This window comes from Triturus cristatus, chromosome 4_1, assembly GCF_964204655.1.
Source record: "Triturus cristatus chromosome 4_1, aTriCri1.1, whole genome shotgun sequence".
In the NCBI taxonomy this organism is placed as follows: domain Eukaryota; kingdom Metazoa; phylum Chordata; class Amphibia; order Caudata; family Salamandridae; genus Triturus; species Triturus cristatus.
The window spans coordinates 819,170,204-819,188,201 of record NC_140585.1 but is presented as its reverse complement, the minus strand read 5'-3'; the positions used below and the strand labels follow the sequence as shown (position 1 = coordinate 819,188,201).

General features: G+C 44.2%; 1 protein-coding gene across 3 annotated transcripts in view; it reads right to left on the bottom strand.

Annotated features, from left to right (window-relative positions):
* The window catches only part of RAP1B (RAP1B, member of RAS oncogene family), a 493,712-nt gene extending 482,254 nt beyond the window's left edge, over positions 1-11,458 (bottom strand). The window contains exon 1 of one of the 3 annotated variants that reach the window (XM_085653470.1): positions 11,276-11,458. The gene's annotated coding sequence lies outside the window, so the exon portion shown is untranslated. Of the gene's footprint in view, positions 1-11,065 lie in introns of all 3 variants that reach the window. The other 2 variants (XM_085653469.1, XM_085653471.1) reach the window with 2 other exon arrangements.
* Between the last annotated feature and the right edge of the window lie 6,540 nt (positions 11,459-17,998).

Here is a 17,998-nt window from a genome sequence, read left to right as displayed (position 1 = left end):
ACTTCACCTTCAAGAAAACCACGCACACAACCACCAGCAAAGAATCCCCCACCTCAGCTGGAACAAGGTCACCGAAGACCTGCTAATCACCACCCTCGCACGAGACCCACCGGGTAACCACACCGACACAGCCGCCCGCAACCTCAAGCAATGGATTGATGACTGTGCCAACACTCTCGCCCGATCAAGAAACCCACAAACAGTCAGAAGAGCCATCTGGTTCACAGCCGACCTTCAGACATCCAAACAGACCGACCGGAGACTAGAGAAGAAATGGCGCCACGAGCAAACCCCAGACAACCATGCAGCCCTCAAGAACGCCAGCCGCAGACACCACCAACTTATTTGTATGGCCAAAAAGACCTCCTTCAAAGAATGCATCGACAACGCACACAATAGCAAAGAGCTCTTCAACATTGTGAAGGAACTCGCCAACCCCAGCTCCAACGACATCCCGCCATCACAAGACCTATGCGACTCCCTATCTACCTTCTTCCACCGCAAGATTGCAGACATCCATGACAGCTTCAACACCCAGACCTCTCCGACAGCCGCCGACACCCCAGACTCACCGCCCCCTAGCCACACCGGCCACCTGATCTCCTGGAACCACGTCAACGACGAAGATACCCTTAAGACCATGAACACACTCCACTCCGGCTCACCATCTGACCCCTACCCCACCACATCTTCAACAAAGCGAGCTCCATCATCGCACCCCAACTCCGCAAGATCTTCAACAACTCATTCAAGACCGCCACCTTCCCGGAAAGCTGGAAACACGCAGAGATCAACGCCCTGCTCTAGAAACCCAGAGGACCTTAAGAACTTCCGGCCCATCTCCCTGCTCCATTTTCTGGCGAAAGTCATCGAAAAGATCATCAGACAAGTGACCCAATTCCTTGAAGAAAACACTGGACTCTACCCAATCCGGATTCCGCAGCAACCATAGCACCGAAACTGCCCTTATCGCCGACATCAGGGCCCTGCTGAACAACGGCGAAACCGCGGCCCTCATCCTCCTGAACCTCTCGCCGCCTTCGACACCGTCTGCCACCACACCCTTTGCACACGCCTCTACAACGCAGGGATCCGCGACAAAGCCCTGGACTGGATCACCTTCTTCCTCACCGACAGAACCCAGAGTCCGCCTCCCCCCATTCCGATCTGAAGCCACCAGATCTGCGGCGTACCCCAAGGATCATCCCTCAGCCCGACCCCCTTCAACGACTACATGACACTGCTCACCAACATCTTCCGATCGCACAACCTCAACATAGTCTCCTATGCCGACGACACCCAGCAGATGCTCTCCCTCACCAAAGACCTCGCCACCGCCAAAACCAACTTCCACGCAGGGATGAAGACAGTCACCGAATGGATGAAGAGCAGTCGCCTGAAACTGAACCCGGACAAGACGGAGGTCCTCATCCTCATCTCCACCCCTTCTGCCTGGGACAACTCCTGGTGGCCAGCCTCGCTGGGAGCTGTACCAACACCCACCAACCACGCACAGAACCTGGGGTTCATCCTAGACTCCTCTCTGTCAATGACCCAACAAGTCAACGCCATCTCCTCCTCCTGCTTCAACACCCTCCGCATGCTTCGCAAGATCTACAGATGGACCACCACCGAAACCAGAAGGACGGTCACTCAGGCCCTCGTCAGCAGCAGGCTGGACTACGGCAACGCCCACTACGCAGGAACCACGACCAAACTCCAGAAGAGACTCCAACGCATACAAAACGCCTCCGCACGCCTCATCCTCGACATCCCCCGCCACAGCCACATCACTGCCCACCTGAAGGACCTACACTGACTTGCCGTCAACAAGAGGATCACCTTCAAGCTCCTCACCCACGCTCACAAAGCACCCCACGATGCCGGACCAGCATACCTCAACAAGCAACTCACCTTCTACACCCCCAACCGCCAGCTCCACTCCGCTGACATCGCCCTCGCCACCGTCCCACGCATCCACCAGCGGCAGATCCTTCTCCCACCTCGCCACCAAGACTTGGAACACACTCCCCATCCACCTGCGACAGACTCAGGACCTGCTGACCTTCCGGAGACTCCTCAAGACCTGGCTGTTTGACCAGTAGCTGCTCCCCCTCCCCTCCTTGAGACCCTCACGGGTGAGTAGCACGCTCTACAAATGTTTGATTGATTGGGGGCATAGCGTTTCTCAAGGGGCATAAATCTCTAAGTTTTGTTTGATTACAGCAAGATGTTTGATTACAGAGATGCTAAGCCACCAACGGACAGAGATGCTCTTCAGTCATTCTTAGCAGAGTGCTATGCCCGTTTCATGCAAAATTATGCACAAGTTATGGAGCCGGTAAGAGCTTAGTTAAGGAAAGGTCAGACATTTTTGTGGACAAACGAACTGATTGTTGTGTTCGACAGTGTTAAAAAACTGATTGAGGATGCACCTGCATGGAGGGCATTTCCTGTAAAGTATGTCTGTAATCACTGTGAAGGCTAGTTTAACTGGCTTAGGTGCTGTACTCAGTCAGTGGGTAGAAAAAAAGCAAAGAGTAGCTTTTGCCTCTACAGCATTGAAACAGAGAGAGTGACATTACAGAATCATTGAACATGATGCGCTTGCATATAAATGAGCTATGCAAAAGTTTAAAATGTATATATGTGGTTGTAAGTTGGAATTATATTTGGACCATAAGCCCTTGGTGCACATCCTGAGTAGAAGTAGCTTGGGTAGTTGGTCAGCAAGACCGGTAAAATTAGTTTCAAAACTCCAAGAGTTGTCAAACATTTTCGAGATAACACGGATGTGTTGTGGCTGTATTGGATGCCATCAGTGAGTGCAATGCGAAGGTGACCTACAAAGATTGGATGGAAGCATATCAGTGTGACAAGAACTTGCAAAAAAAATCAAAGGAGTTTATTGTGAATGGCTGGCCTGAGGGTAAGTATTTGTCAAAGGAACTAAAAACCTTTTAGGAAGTTTCTGTAGAGCTGTCTGTAGCAAATGACATGTTCGGGAAGCACGTTGTGCCATCTGTAAGGGGAAAGATATAATTTTATTGGCTCACCTGGGGCATTTGGATATGACCAAGACTTGCAAAATAGTTCAACAGCATTAATGGCGCCCTTTCTTGGATAGTGCGGTCAAGTTTGTTATTGATAAATGCTCCTTTTCAGAAAAAGATTGGAAGACCACAGAGACACCTTTGGACCCAGTTTCTTTTCCTTATGGTGCATGGAACAAAGTGGGTTTGGATTTTTCAGGTACATATACATATTCAACATTGCCAAGCAATACGAGGTACCTGATTCTTTTACTTGATTATTATTTCAAATGGATCTGAATCGGCCATTAATGTTCTTGAAAATGTATTTAAGTTATAAGGTCCCCCAAAATAAATGGACACCGACAAAGATAGGCATTTAATTTCTGATCCTATGCGCATGTTTTCAGAGTACTATAATGTGAAACATTTGAAAGTTGCTCTATATTCACCATCTTCAAATGGTTTAGTAGAAAGAGGGAATAGGTTCATAAAAGAGTGCACAGAAACTGCTCTAACATCTGATCATGAGGTGTGCAATTTTGCCAAGAAAAAAGTGTGTAGTTATAATGCATCCCCACACTGTACAACCGTGGTTACTCCTTTTTCTATAACTAGGGGAAAAGAAGTTTACATCCGTTTGTTTCCTGGTTGCCTTGAGGATAGAAGGTTTAAGAATATGGTAATTAAATAGGACATGTTTGAGATTTCTTTAAATGTGGCTGTTAGTCATACCAAGATCAAAAGTAGCTTTGACAATAAGCATAATTCACATGCTAAAAATTATTGGTTTTAGGAACTCAGCTGTTAAATCAAAATGCCTATCTGAGACAGGAAAGGAAAGTCCAAATTTTCACCACTTATTCGAGTGATTTCAGTTAGTAAAGGTGCTGTTTAACTCCAGGGCAAGGGATGGTAGAGTAGAAGACTGTTGGCGAAACTCACTCGACAACAAGCTGAGGATTATTGGAAGGAAAGCCTGTTAGAATATCGGCTCCGATTGGTCGTGTTGGTTATAGCAAAATGATGGTGCTCATAAACAGTTGCATGTCCGTGATCCTGCTTCATCACAAAATGTTTCACAGTTGATTCCAGTTGCTGGAAGGGATAGCAACGTTGCAAGGTGCAGTGAAATAAGGAAGCAGATTGGTTCTTGCACTGTGAAAGTTACAAGGAAATGTAATGATTATTTGATGTACTGATTTTTTTTTTTTTTTTTTTTTTTTTTTTTAACTATTTTGCCCTGGTTTTGGTTCCTTTTTCTTTTTAAAGGGAGGAGGTGTTGTATTAAGTTCAGTGTTTGTGTCATTACTGTAATTTCAGTACATACTTACCTTGTAATGCTTTGAATGTTACTCAAGTTCTGGAGTAAAATGGTAGGCGTTAATTCAATCAGCAGTTAGACTCAGTTGCTGTTGGGATCCAGGACCTGCCAGCTGCTTCCTGTCATGGGCTACTATTATATGGCATGCACTTATTATTTGAAAATATCAGAACGTAGTATATTGAGAGCTTGGGAAGACATTCTGTATTGAATTGGTATTGTCAGGCGCAAAGGGCAAGATCAGTCTTTTCGGGATTTTACCCAAGAAGTTTGAGAGCAAACATTTTAACGTGTTTGTTAGATTGTACTGGAGTCAGCAAGTAAGTAAATAATTGAGTGTCATCTGCAAACAGGTGGGCGAACACATCTGAATCCTCCATTATGACCTTCAGCTAATCTATGTAGGATAGGAAAAGAGTTGGGGCCACTACAAAACCCAGCATAACTGACTGTAACAGGGTCAGAGCAGGTACATTATATTATGATCAACTGCCGTCACTGAGGAAGACAACCATTGATTAATATTCCTAACCTATGTAGTTAGCTATGCATTATTTTTTAGCAGTTTGATATATTTCATTTGCTACCACACGTGAAGACACTTCAGGAGTGTGTAAAAAACATACTTATCTTTCTGATGCGAACATGTTGCTAGTCCATTGACTTGTATCAAGCATAGTCACTAACCGACAAAGTTAACAATGGACACTGAAGACTGGTAAAATATAGACTGTATTTTAAATGCCATTTTGAAAGCTCAGGAGCAACCCAGTTAAAGGTTAGGGTTCCATGAGGGTCATATGAAATCTAGGACTAAAGTGACAAATAAAAATCATCAAAAGGAGGAGCAAGGAGTATTTGAGACAAAAGAGAGAATGTTATATAGATCGTGATATGCGGCTAGTTAATTTGATAAAGTGTGTCATCCAGGCACACAAAAATGTTGAGGTGTAGCACAATGAGTGCTACCAGAAACACAAACAGGTGCTGTTGCACAAAGGGCGCTTCTCAACAAGTTTGCCAGCAACACCAAAGTGCTTCTAGAACACCTGGCTTGTAGCTCAATGTGATGCCTTAATTTTTTATTTTTTAAACACAGGATGCTCCCATCAACAAAATGCTGCACCACTAACACGAGGGGTGCGGACAGTAACACCAATATTCTATCACCACCATTTTTACATCAGGCATTAGCCACCTTTTGATCGGACTTAAATTCTATGTGGGGTATACTTACTTAAAAAGCGCTCTCAAACAGGCTTTTTCTTTCATTATTCGGTTGTTATGGTGAAATTCACATTATTTCTTCCACCCACTATAGCATTGAGTATGGGGCAATGAGTAAGCCCACTTCAGTCATTGGACAACTTCATAGTGAGTGACACCATTTTGCCCTTTCATAAGAAGCACATCCACTCACAAAGTGGTTCCTTACAGCACCAGGGACTACTTTAGCCAGTGGGTAGAGGCGAGCTGGGCCCAGGTACGGGATGACAATATTCAGAGAGGCGCAGCAGGGAGCTGCCTCGCATAATTGTAGGCAAACAGCAGCTCGTCCATCTCACTTGGTCTCAAAACGGGTCCCATTAAAGACTTTGTAATCTGTTATTAAAAGCGCAATTGTTAGCACCCCATAAACCCCGTACCCTCCTCCCATCTTCCTCACACCTCCTGCTGTCACATCAAAACGACCCACCCAACCCCACAACTAACACCAAATGTTCTTTCCACCAAGGGCGCTATCCCGGTCAATCCGGTTTCAGGTCAGCCCTTCCTATAAGCAATTTAAGCTTTTTCAGACCCAAAATACTTTTGCTCTTAGTCATTTTATTATCTTTTTTTAATTTAATAATTTAAAAACTGACAAGGGCCCAGCAGCTTCCCAAAAGAGTTTTGCAAAAATCATGACAAAACAAAACAGGCATTAGCAAAGCCAAAAGTGTGGCAGCCAATGCGTAGTCTCTTTTGTAACCTTTAATCTCCTAGCTTCTACCTCACTTTACAAGAAATCAAGACTACTGCATTGACATGTAAATGTCTTCTTGAATTTTCCTCAACATTCTGATGATTTGTTAAGATACCCTTAACGCGCCACATAAAATCTGCATACAAAGTCAACAGATTGCGCTCAGTAAATAGGACACACAAAATGCCCCACACAAACTACATGAGATTACCAATTCCGAGCTGAAGCTTCACTTACAATAACAGACTATTTTCTGCTGCACACTTTAATGTGCAAGAGGGAATGCAGAGATCTTCTCAAATCTCTTCTGCGTTAAACTCCCACCTGTTACAAATCGACTTTATGGGTCACAGACAAAAGATGTCAAATGAAAACCCATAAAAATTGCATTTTTTATCCATTGGAATACTTTAGGACATTCTTCGTTCTACATGAAATGGAAAATAATCAGTTAAATGTTTCAAGGGTCTTAATTTGGATGCAAATCTGTATCTCCAGAATTTGTTTTCAGGACCATGTGTGAACTCACATTGTCTGTAACAATTTCTCTTTGGGTCTCGTCACCATAGAATTATTCAATACAAGACCTCTAGTAAGGGACTCAAAATGGCAACCTTGCATGTGGAGTACTCCATTGAGACCCTGGTCTTTCAAAATTTCCAGTACATGGTAAGTCTCCTTTCATGCACCTCGTCATTAAGAATCATGACCCAATAACGTCATAAAAATACATCACCACATGTGCATCTTTGAACAACGTATGCAAACATCTTGGAATACCATCTTAGCAGGTGTCATCCTGGAATAACACAAATAGCATTATGAATACCATCAGCTCTTGGACGTGCAATGCCACAAAATTAAATATGCAGCCAGTAGACATGTAGCACTTAACACAAAGACAATAATAAACAGTAAAGCCATATTCTCCTAATATTGAGAAGGAAATGCACAGTGCTGTCATTAAGTCTAATGTCCCTGTATATCCTCATATTGCTATTTTCAGGCAATGGCCAGTGAAGCCAGCCGTATCAACAAACGTCTCAATAATGCCTACATCTTTCAGCTTTGCAATTTCTAGGCTACAATGTGTTGCACTAATAACAGTACTTTATTTATTGAACTCTAGGTTTTGCACCCTCCTTAAATTTCATCAGACCGGGATTCTTCTGATGAAGAATCCCAGCCAATGAAATTTGAGTTCTCAGCAATTCAGTGCTGCGATGGCCCCGAGGGGATGAATGTTTGTGCTTTATAAATAAATAAATAAAGCGTACAACTCCTTGCTATCCAGACCGCACTACGGATGGATCCATAAACACACCAACCTTACCTGAAGCTGAAAGCAGGCCATGAACTTAAACGCAGCTCAACAGCGCTTCCACACCAGATCTTGAATCCATAGCTTATCTGCTCCTTAACCTGCATTGGACTGCATTACTGTCCGACGGTAAGAACATTACCAGTGAGTAACTTCACAATCTCTTCTAACTGCCAAGTTCATGACGTAATCACCATACTAGATAAGCATCTGCATAGATATCATCTGCCTAACATAAAAATTGGCCCAGGCCTGATGCCAAAGTGTGACGAAACATATTGGTTGTGAAATCCAGCATTCCATTAAAGTACGTAGAAGTTGGATAACAAAATCAAATACAATAAATAAATCACTGAATTCTGAACGTGCCAGCCTTTATTTTTTATGAACCAAAGTGTATATGTATAGTGTATTAGCTATTTTCGGTTATGAATTTGAGATGTTTCGCATTTATATCTTGCCATTTATTATTCTGTCAGATAGGGGTCCAACCCATGGCACCATGCAGCGATGTGAAATTCCTATAACCCAATGCCCAGGACATATTGTTTGGGGTCAAGGGCAACAAGTTTTCATGTGTACTTTGTCCTTGGGGCAAGTAGGCCCAACCCCCAACAGCACAAACCCTTTGGATGCCACTTTACAGTACGGATCAGGGAAAGGCATTGCCTGCAGTTAAGGTAATATTTGTGCCCCAGTGTAAATGCTGTTCAAACTTGTATTTATGGTTCTTTAATGCAAAGCCTTTATTATTAGGGTGAGTGCTCTAAGTAAATGTTGTCAGCTCAATAAGCACTACAGACAGTGGTACCAGTACAAAAATGTGTACACACGTTTTCAATGTTTACCACTATGCGGCTAAGTATAATGCTCCTAGTATGCTCTCTGATTAGTTGCAAATATTTCGCTCAACTACTGTCAAATTTTAGGTGCCATCTCTTTCAGCATCATTTAGTAAAATGTGTTGATGTATGACCGTATTTCCTAAAAAGATTTATAATAGCAAATCAGTGTAAGTAGTTTTAATAAGATTATGGGAAACAAAAACAAACAAGCATTGGTAAAGCTAGTAGGTCTGTAATTGTTGGTCAGCCTTTTGGTTTTGCCAATGCGTGACTTGTTTTGGCATGGTTTTTATAAAACCTTATTAGCGCGGGAGCGGCCGGGCCTTCACCATTATAACAAACATTGGCAAAAATAGTTAAAAGCAAAAATAGTTATGGTCTTTCTTAAAAAGCACACATTGCCACAGTAGTCCCTGGCGCTGAACAAAAGGACTGTCGATATGCTCCTTTTGAAAGAACAGAATGCTGTCACTCACAGTGAAGCTAGCAGATAGACAGAGACAAAATTTTAATAAACTCATACGTAACACCAGACCTAATTAGGGGCCCAATTATTAAATAAAGTCTCAAAAGTACACCCATGTCCTTGCATTGAGTGTAGATAAACAGCTTTAGTGAATTCTCAAGACTTTATAGAAGTAGGCCAAGAAATAGTACTCCTAGAAAAATATTTGTGAACTGCATTTTAGCATGAGCAAATATGCAGGTGTAGATTTGCTCATGCAAAAGCCTGAGTCTTTGCAAGCTCACATTTCCTCCAACCACTTTTTTCCCAACCCTGGAAGGCGTTTTATGTCTGCCATGGTCAAGAATACATTTTTAGCCTCAGTATGGGAAAAAAATTAGTGAAGAGTTGGTGAAAACCCTTAAAAGATGCAACTTAATAGGCTTGCACAGACACAAACTGGCATTCCGACCCTGGAACTGTTGCTTACCATTACCTTCAGCCCCAGTCTGTAGACCTGCAGAAATGTGGCAGCATAAGGGAATTGCTAGTACCATACTATTGAAAGAGTCCTGGCATAAATAAAGAGGCTATTTAAGAGCTCTTTTATAACAAGATTGCTGCCATAATTTGTCACTGCATTACATGGCACAAAAGGGACAAGTGGATTTTGTTACAGGACAAGTAGAATTATGAAGCAACCTGCCCCATGGCCAAGTAGATATTTTATGAATTTCCACAACCCTGCCATGAATGCACATACACATTTGCTAGCCTTATCAATAAAACACATACAATATATCAGGAGCACCTGGCTTCGAGGGGCCATCTTTGAATTCTAGGAATCCCTTCAATTTAGAAATTCCACCACAACATTTAACATTCTTAGCATTTCTCGCTCCATAAGTCTTTGTAACAACTATCCATGTTCCTCATTAGTGTTATCGATCTTGATCAGCAGATGTTTCTGATCGCCCCACTCTAAAATTGATAGCCAATTTCTGCAACCAAAAAACTCTTTAAACACAAACTACATAATCTGATAACCAATCTCCTGAACAAATAATTAATTTTATCCAGCAGAGTTAACATTCCTAGAGTCCAACTCGCATTCTGCCTTAAAATAAAATTACGTTTTCTGACATTTTGTGACAGCATCATATTTGTAGATACTTGTTGTGAATCTATACTAACAATTTCACCTAAGCTTCCCAGATTGGTTTCTAATGTACATCCAACAATACACAAAACTATATTAAAGAATTTGTATACATTAGCTTATGCACACGTTTTGGGCAAAACAATTGTTTAACTGTATCAAAGTATCACTGTATACACATCCGTCCCCGGTAATTCTTCTCAGTCAACACAATTATAAGTAGTAAATTTAATAAATCAACCCCTGGACGACCAAAGTATATTCTGCAAAAGGATCATGCACAATACGGCGTAAATAATCAACATTACATTTCACACATAACAAATAGACCCGACTCAAATCCCTGGACAACAAATAGGCAAAATTACACAACGCTACCACGACCAATATATATCACAAGCATCCAGCCTGGCATCAACTGAGGAACAATCAGATTGATTTTGAGGGTACAGTTAATGCCGAATACAGGGTGGGCATTGTAGTTTCAACTTAGTGCTACATATCCGCATGAATCAAAATGTATAGTGTGGAAATACTAATTACATAAATAATCAGCTATTTAAATCTACTATGGTATCAACTCCCCAAGACTGACAGATGAATACAACGCACGAAAGGGCACTTCTACAAATGTAAGCTTGTAGTTCACCAAATAAGGCCATAAGTAACCCATCGTTCTGCAATGCGTTCAAAAGGGTTTGGCAGTTCACACCACAATAATTCTGCCAAAACACTAGATAGAATGTTTTTTTTTTTTTAAAGGTCACACCTCGATCAGCGGGGAGTGCAGAGTCGGGGGGTGGGGTCAGTCCAGTTTCTCGGGCGGTTGTGCGGAGAACTGGGCGCAGCCCACCCTTCCGAGGGGCTGGGCTGTGACTTCAAACATCGATCTGCCCGTCTAACTACCGACGCCCTCCCCGCGACTAACGGCGGAAAGCAGTCTCAAGGTGGATGTTACAAGAGTGGGACTCACCAGATGTGAGACAAGGATAGCGCCGTGAATGCAGAAGGGCCAGTCAGCGGTAGCGACACAGGGTGGGGCCCAGGCAGGCTGCTATGGAGCAGAGTCAGGAAAAAGAAGGCGGAATAGCGGATAGGAGTTGACATGCTTTCGGCGACCGACTATTGCGGCGACGTAGAAGCCATTTATAACAAAACCGTCTTGTGGGGCGGGTCTACTTACCAGCACCGATCCCGTTCGCACGGGTCACTGGACTCTTCCGGCTGTCTCGGGCCCCAGCTCACTTAGACGGACAGGCAGAGGCAGGCAGCATCCCCGTACTGCTGACATCACTAGAGACCGCCCACTGCCGGAAGGCGATGACGTGCATCAGCTAAATACTTTAACAGGCTCCGTCCCTTCTGCAACCGCCAACAGCCAATGGAGAAATTTCAAGAGTTCCTTCGCCAATCATAAACCACTGTAGAGCCACAGCGGCTCGCGGCCAATCAACAATTAATTCACGTTCTCAAACCAATCCGATTACAGGAATATATTTAACCAATCCAATATCAACACAATCTTCTCCCGTATTAGTATGTTTTCTTCTAAACTATTGGCTATAATTATTGGGTGTACTGGCTGTGATGCGGGTCTATGAAACTAGTTGTTAACAGTAAAGACGGCCGTGGACAACGGGTTTTAGTTTGACTATGATTAAACAACTAATTACCAAGCATAAATGGCAAATCTGTCACTTTGCTTATCTGTAGCATTTTAGGACCTTTATGTATGTGCAATTTGAGTAAACAAAACATTTACGCCTTTTAGTGTACGACATTTGTTTGTGAAACCGGCGTAAAAAGCTACTGGGGTGTTTTTGAGGTGCTTATACAATATTTTATTAACACATTCAGTGTTTAAATGTGACATTTTCTGAAATCATTTGAGGCCATAACCAACAATGTGTCAGTGACAGTATCCTAGTTACATACATGCCAACGTTTTAGAAACCAAAAGTGGGAGATTTTGAAAAATATTTTGTAGGCAAAGTATTTTCTCCATTTGACTTTTATTGAAGCAGAGGCAATTTCAGACAGGAAACAGCTCAAACAAAGCCATTTTTGGTTTTAAAATGGTGTCTCCTGTCTATTGGCATGAATGTAGTTATTCAGGTTTTAATTATGTGTGACACAAGCAGAAATACAAGTCCCAAAAGTCAAAGTACTCTTGTCTTAAAACATAGGATTGGGCTAAGGTGTTCACAAAAAACACAATGATTTGCCAGTTATGTCTAAAGTTGCCTTTCCAAGCATGACTAACAGTTAGACCATACTACGTGCTCGATGTGTTCACTTTTCTTCCAGGCATTGCCGGAGATTGGATTCTTGTATTTCAGTCTTCGAGTGTAATCATTAAATAACTCTTGCTATCGGTCGTATGGACCTTTGTTCGTCAACAAGGAGAACTGAGAAGGAGCAATCATTTACATCAAACACTATGAACAGTGAAGTCCATTTGGAGCTTCACAAAAATCAATAAAGTGAGTTGGTGTGAGTTAAGGTGTTTGAATAACGGGTTCATTCAAATCAATTTATTTATTCAGTACATATGAATATTTCGTCACCATTTACAGATTGAAATAATTAATTAGTCAATATTTCCAATCAAGAAAAAAAACACCACATAGCTAAGAATTACAAATAAAATGGAGAAAGTACAGCAATTATGTTCCATAAAGGAAATCCCTAATCTAAATAAATAGAGGGTTAGGTATTTGCGGTCATTTTCTTCAAATAGAAGGTAAGGTGTCTGTCTAGAAACCCAAATGAAGAGTTGTGATGAGAGAATAAAAAAGGCGTAGGCATGAAGCCTTCACACTTAAGCAATGAAAAGTTTGCACAGCTGGAAAGTTTTCTCAGCTACAAATCAGGAAGCATAGCTAATCTCTGGGTGAGAAACGGAAGGATATCAGAGAGGTCTCTCCTATCCAGTCTTACTCTGTCTTAATACTAAGGAACACACACTAATGTAATTCTGCCAAAACATAATTAGCTACAAATATTGTATTCCTCACACCCACCTCAGCAAACTCTGGAAGCAGGTAAACTCCCTAGTTTTTCACACCTTCACAATGAAGCACAGTATTGAGTCCTTGAAATGATACAATAAACACATCTTGTGTTTCAGACAGTTCTTCCCACAAGTCTTGTTTCCTGCCATCTCCTCTCCTCCCTATCAGTTTTCTAATACATAACAAATGTCTATTCACTGGCTAACAAAAGGCATCTGGAAAGTTACTGCATCTAGAGTGAAAGAGAAAAACATCTTGTGCAAGACAACAGTTTAATGCAAAAATATTCATCTTAACCATAACGTGTAATATCAACATTTAATATAACATCAGTAGTTAGGCTAACTTAAGCCAGTACATTATGTTATTTCAATTGTGTGCTTACAATGCCTAAATATGATTACCTACTACAAATTTGCTTTTATCATACATGTGTTGTTGAATATAGATTTGCACTTTTCAGTTAAATGTGTTTTAATTTTCAAAAACAAGGACATTTGCTCCATCACAATGTTCTATTTGACAGTCCAACCTAGTTTTCATTCAGGAGGGTGAATACACGGGAAAGGGAGAATCCTGTTCCAAAATAATCAACCAAGACCATTATTTAAATATATGCACAATAAGGCTTCTTCTCATTTTCAGTTTATAGGTTTATTTAATGTCGAATTAATCATTACAGAAAGTAGAAACTTAGTTAGTATCAGAAGCCACATTCATAAAACAATACAATGATGGAATGTGCCTTCAAGAAATTAAGTGGCTATAGCACACATGAACACAGTCAATTACCAATAACAAGCCCCAATACAAAGGACCACACAGTAAACAATCCTATCTAGTATAACAACCGAATAAATATGAGAGAAATAATCATGTGAGTGATGGCTCTGTAAAATAAAGTATGGATTTTAAAATATACAGTCCTGCAATTCAAAAATGTCTAAAGCCTAATGTCTAAAATGCCTTAATGGCTAAAGCAAAATGATTTAATGACATAATGTTTACAGATCCTTTAAAATATTTTAAACAGAGACAGCACACTATTTAATGGCATGAAATTTCATAGAAACGCAGTACTAAAATGTTACTTGTGCAGCAAATCAATAAGACAGTTAACTCCCGAAACACCGATTTGGAAATGATTTTCATTGGACAGAAACATGAGAAATTCAACTTAATACCGTAGACTGCATTATGAACAGAGGGTTAGATCACAACCTTGTAATGTTTCAAAACACACCCTTTCAGCTGAGGAAGCTATCGAAAAATGTAACTGTACAGGCACATTCATAGTAGAGATTGGCTGCAGCTGTATTTCAATCATGTTCTGAACAGCTAAATGAACAATGAATGAGCTCGTGCAACACATTTAAATCTGAACTTTTCATAATGTGACATAGTGTAACCTGTCATGTCAAGTAAACCAAACCTATGTTAAGCCTTATTTCTTGATGAAAATGGTTTTTCCACATCCTTTCTTGTCATTTGTGGACAAAATGCTATAACCTGTGCAAAATGTAATGCCCTATTTTAACAACAAATAAAATGTTAGTAAATTAAGGTACAACAATGTAGTATCTGTATTTACTTATGTGTTAATTGCTCCATCTTTATTATCTGTAATGTGACTTATTCTCTTGTCTTCTTTCCATTTCCCTCTTTCTTCCCTGCTGTGTATGTGTACAAGCCCCACATGCTGTTATGTTATCAACATTCTATGACAGTTGCAATCTGTCTTTTGTATGTACTCCTTCCTTTCTCTCTTTGCAGTCTCTGCTTTTTCTGCTTTCTGGTCTGCCCTCTCTCTACTCTTTCTACTCTCTCTACACTCACCCCCTGGGTGATCCTGCACTCGCCGCACCACTTACCAGCTTTGCTCCCCTTTATTTGCACTGCTTTCCCTCTTTGCGGCCTCTGTGTTTCACTGTTTTATCCCCTCCTCCCTCTAGTCCCTTACCTCTCTCCTCACAGGCCCTGCTGCCTACTTAATCACCTTCTTGATTGATTGGATTGATTGGAGTACTTATAGAGCGCAACTATCACCCTACGGGCATCTTGGCGCTTGCATTGGGAACCCGTCCTGGTTTTTCCCTGTAAGATAACCCGTACTGGGCATCCCCAAGGTGAAAGCCAGGCATCCCGCCGCGGGGGGCCGTTGTGGAGATTAAGCAGGCTTGTTGCCCAGAGCTGCATAGTGTGAACTCATGCTTAGAGTGGGCACCGAAACGAGAATTATCGAGTCCGTGGACAATTGGGTTCTGGACCCTGCCGCGTCGGGAATCGAACCCAGGTCCCGGGCCTGATCTCTGCTTCAGGGTATGCCTCCTCTAACCAGTGAGCTACACTTCTCTCTTCACAGAGACCTGGACCAACGCCACCTCCGCCCCGACATCAGCACCGCCATCCCGGACGTATACAAGATCAAGAGAAGGACCGCCCCAACCACCCGGGAGGGGGCCTCGCCATCGCCCACAAGAGCACCCTCCGCCTCACCACCTCCAGCGAAACCTTCCCCTCCGCCGAACACCTGCATTTCCAGATCCAGACAAGCCCTAAGAACAGACTCCGAGGAACACTCATCTACAGACCCCCCGGCCCCTGGACACCCTTCGGCACGACCATCACTGACTTCATCGCACCACACGCCATTGCATCAATGAAATACATACGCATCGGAGACCTTAACTTCCACCTCGACAGCCCCACCGACCCCAACTCCATCATCCTTCATGACAACCTCGCCAACACCGGACTCAACCAACTCGTCACCACACCTACACTGTCAGGAGGCGTGGCCCGGCAACGCGCTGCTCGCGCACCTCAAGCGCCCACCGCAACAAACGGCCGCTAGGGGGACTTCAAGTCCCAGAACTCCCGGCGGATCACGTATCACGTGACCGGAGCCGGACGCGACAAGGGATAAAGCCGCTCCCGATCAACGAGCGGCGCCGATGATTCCTGCCTACGCAGCATACCCTTATGCTGACGCGCTGCTCCAGACCAGTATCCTCGACCTGGCCCTCGCCATTCCTTCCTGAAACCGTGTGCCCTGTCAACGGGAACCTTGCACGACGCCCCGACGCGAGGAACACTCCACAGAGAACACAGCCCCCTGCAGACCAATCTCCAGCGGAAAAACCCCGGCGCTCCTCTGCCCTCGTCTGGTTGGGTCCAGAGTGGAAGCGCGAAGGTGAAAACCTCACCAACCATTCCAAGCGTTGGAAGAACGCCCCAGAGACCTTCGCCCTCCTACACTTCCGTCTCCCAGAAGAACCGCCGGCGCTCCTCTGCCCACGGAGCCTTGGGTCCAGAGTCGCAGCGCGAACACTAGCGCTCCTCTGCCCACGGAGTTCCGGGTATAGAGTTGCAGCGCGACCAGGTGCGCTCCTCGGCCCAAGGAGTTCCGGGCCTAGAGTCGCAGCGCCCACTTGGTTCTCAGCCCTTCGAGACCGTGAGTACTATTGCCTTTGCCTTCAGAAAGGCATTTCTTGTTTGTTTCCTTTGTTGACCCTGATTCGCGCTCTGGAGCATTAAGCACTGTAGTGAAGTGCTGTACTTTGCTCCCAGAGGGGGCGAGCCACCTCAACTACCTGAACCTGCCTCTAGGCCAACCCTGGATCCGAGGCCGTTAGCCAGTGCCATAGTTTAACTAGGCTACTCCCTTCGTAGAGTGGGGAAGGCGGCAGGTGAGAACCCGACGAAGGGAGTGACGGGGAGATACATGGGGAGGGATTTCACGCAGAACGGTTGTTAATGGTGTGCTTGTCTCATTCCAGATCCCTCTCCCAGCTGCTCCTTCCCTTCCTTCCCTCGCCCACCTGTCTCCTTAGTCCGTGTGTATTACACGTTCTCCGGACTGGGGACGGATGGGAGGTGGACCCCATTAAAGCATCAGCGTCATTCTGAGGAGTGGACTCCGGCCGCCGTGACAGAATCATCGGCCCACGGATTTACGCTCCTCCTGATTGCGCTGACCTAGGGGATGGCCACCTTAGAGGATGTGCTGGCAGCCCTGGCCGTAGTCCAGGGAGAGCTGGCTGCGTCCCGGCAAGAAACCGCGGCATTGCACTCTCGGATGGACCGGCTCCAAAGGAATCCCTTTGATGCCGGGCTCAGCGGGCATGCCCCAGCGCCCCAAGTAGTGGTTGAGATGCCCGCGCATGTTCCCCTGGCCCCTCCCGAGCGGTTCCATGGGGACATACAGAAAGTGCAGGTCTTCATGACGCAAATTCTGTTACACTTCCACTGCAAACCCAAGCTGTTCACGACCAACCAGTCCAGGGTGGCGTTCCTCATTTCCTACCTAACAGGAGATGCGGCTCAATGGGCGGTCCCTATCGTAAGGAGAGACGACGCCCTACTCTATGAATGGGATACGTTCCGCGAGGAGTTCGAAAAGACCTTCGACAGAAGAGCCGATACCTTCTACGCGGACCGTGATCTTCTCGACCTCAAACAAAACAGCTCCGATTTCATAGGGTATCTCAACAGTTTCCGGAGACTGGTGGCCGAAACAGACTGGCCCGAGTCGAAACAATCGGCTATCTTCTATAGGGGTTTGACAGAAGAACTGAAGGACGTCATCGCCCAAGTTGACCCGCAACCCCGCACTTGTGCCGCGATGGTGGAACTTGCCTCTCGGTTGGAATACCGCCTCCGAGTGAGAAAAGGGGACCACAGGAGAAGGGACAAGCCCCCTCCAGCATCCGATCAGCTGCGGGCCCCAGAACACGGACCGGCGCGGCCCGAGCCTATGGACATAGGGGCGGTAAGAGCGTCCCTAACGCTGAGCGAGCGTGATTACCGCAGAAAACAGGGCCTCTGCCTATACTGTGGCAAAAAAGGTCACTACCTCCGAGAATGCCCTGTTCGACCCAAGATCGGGAGGC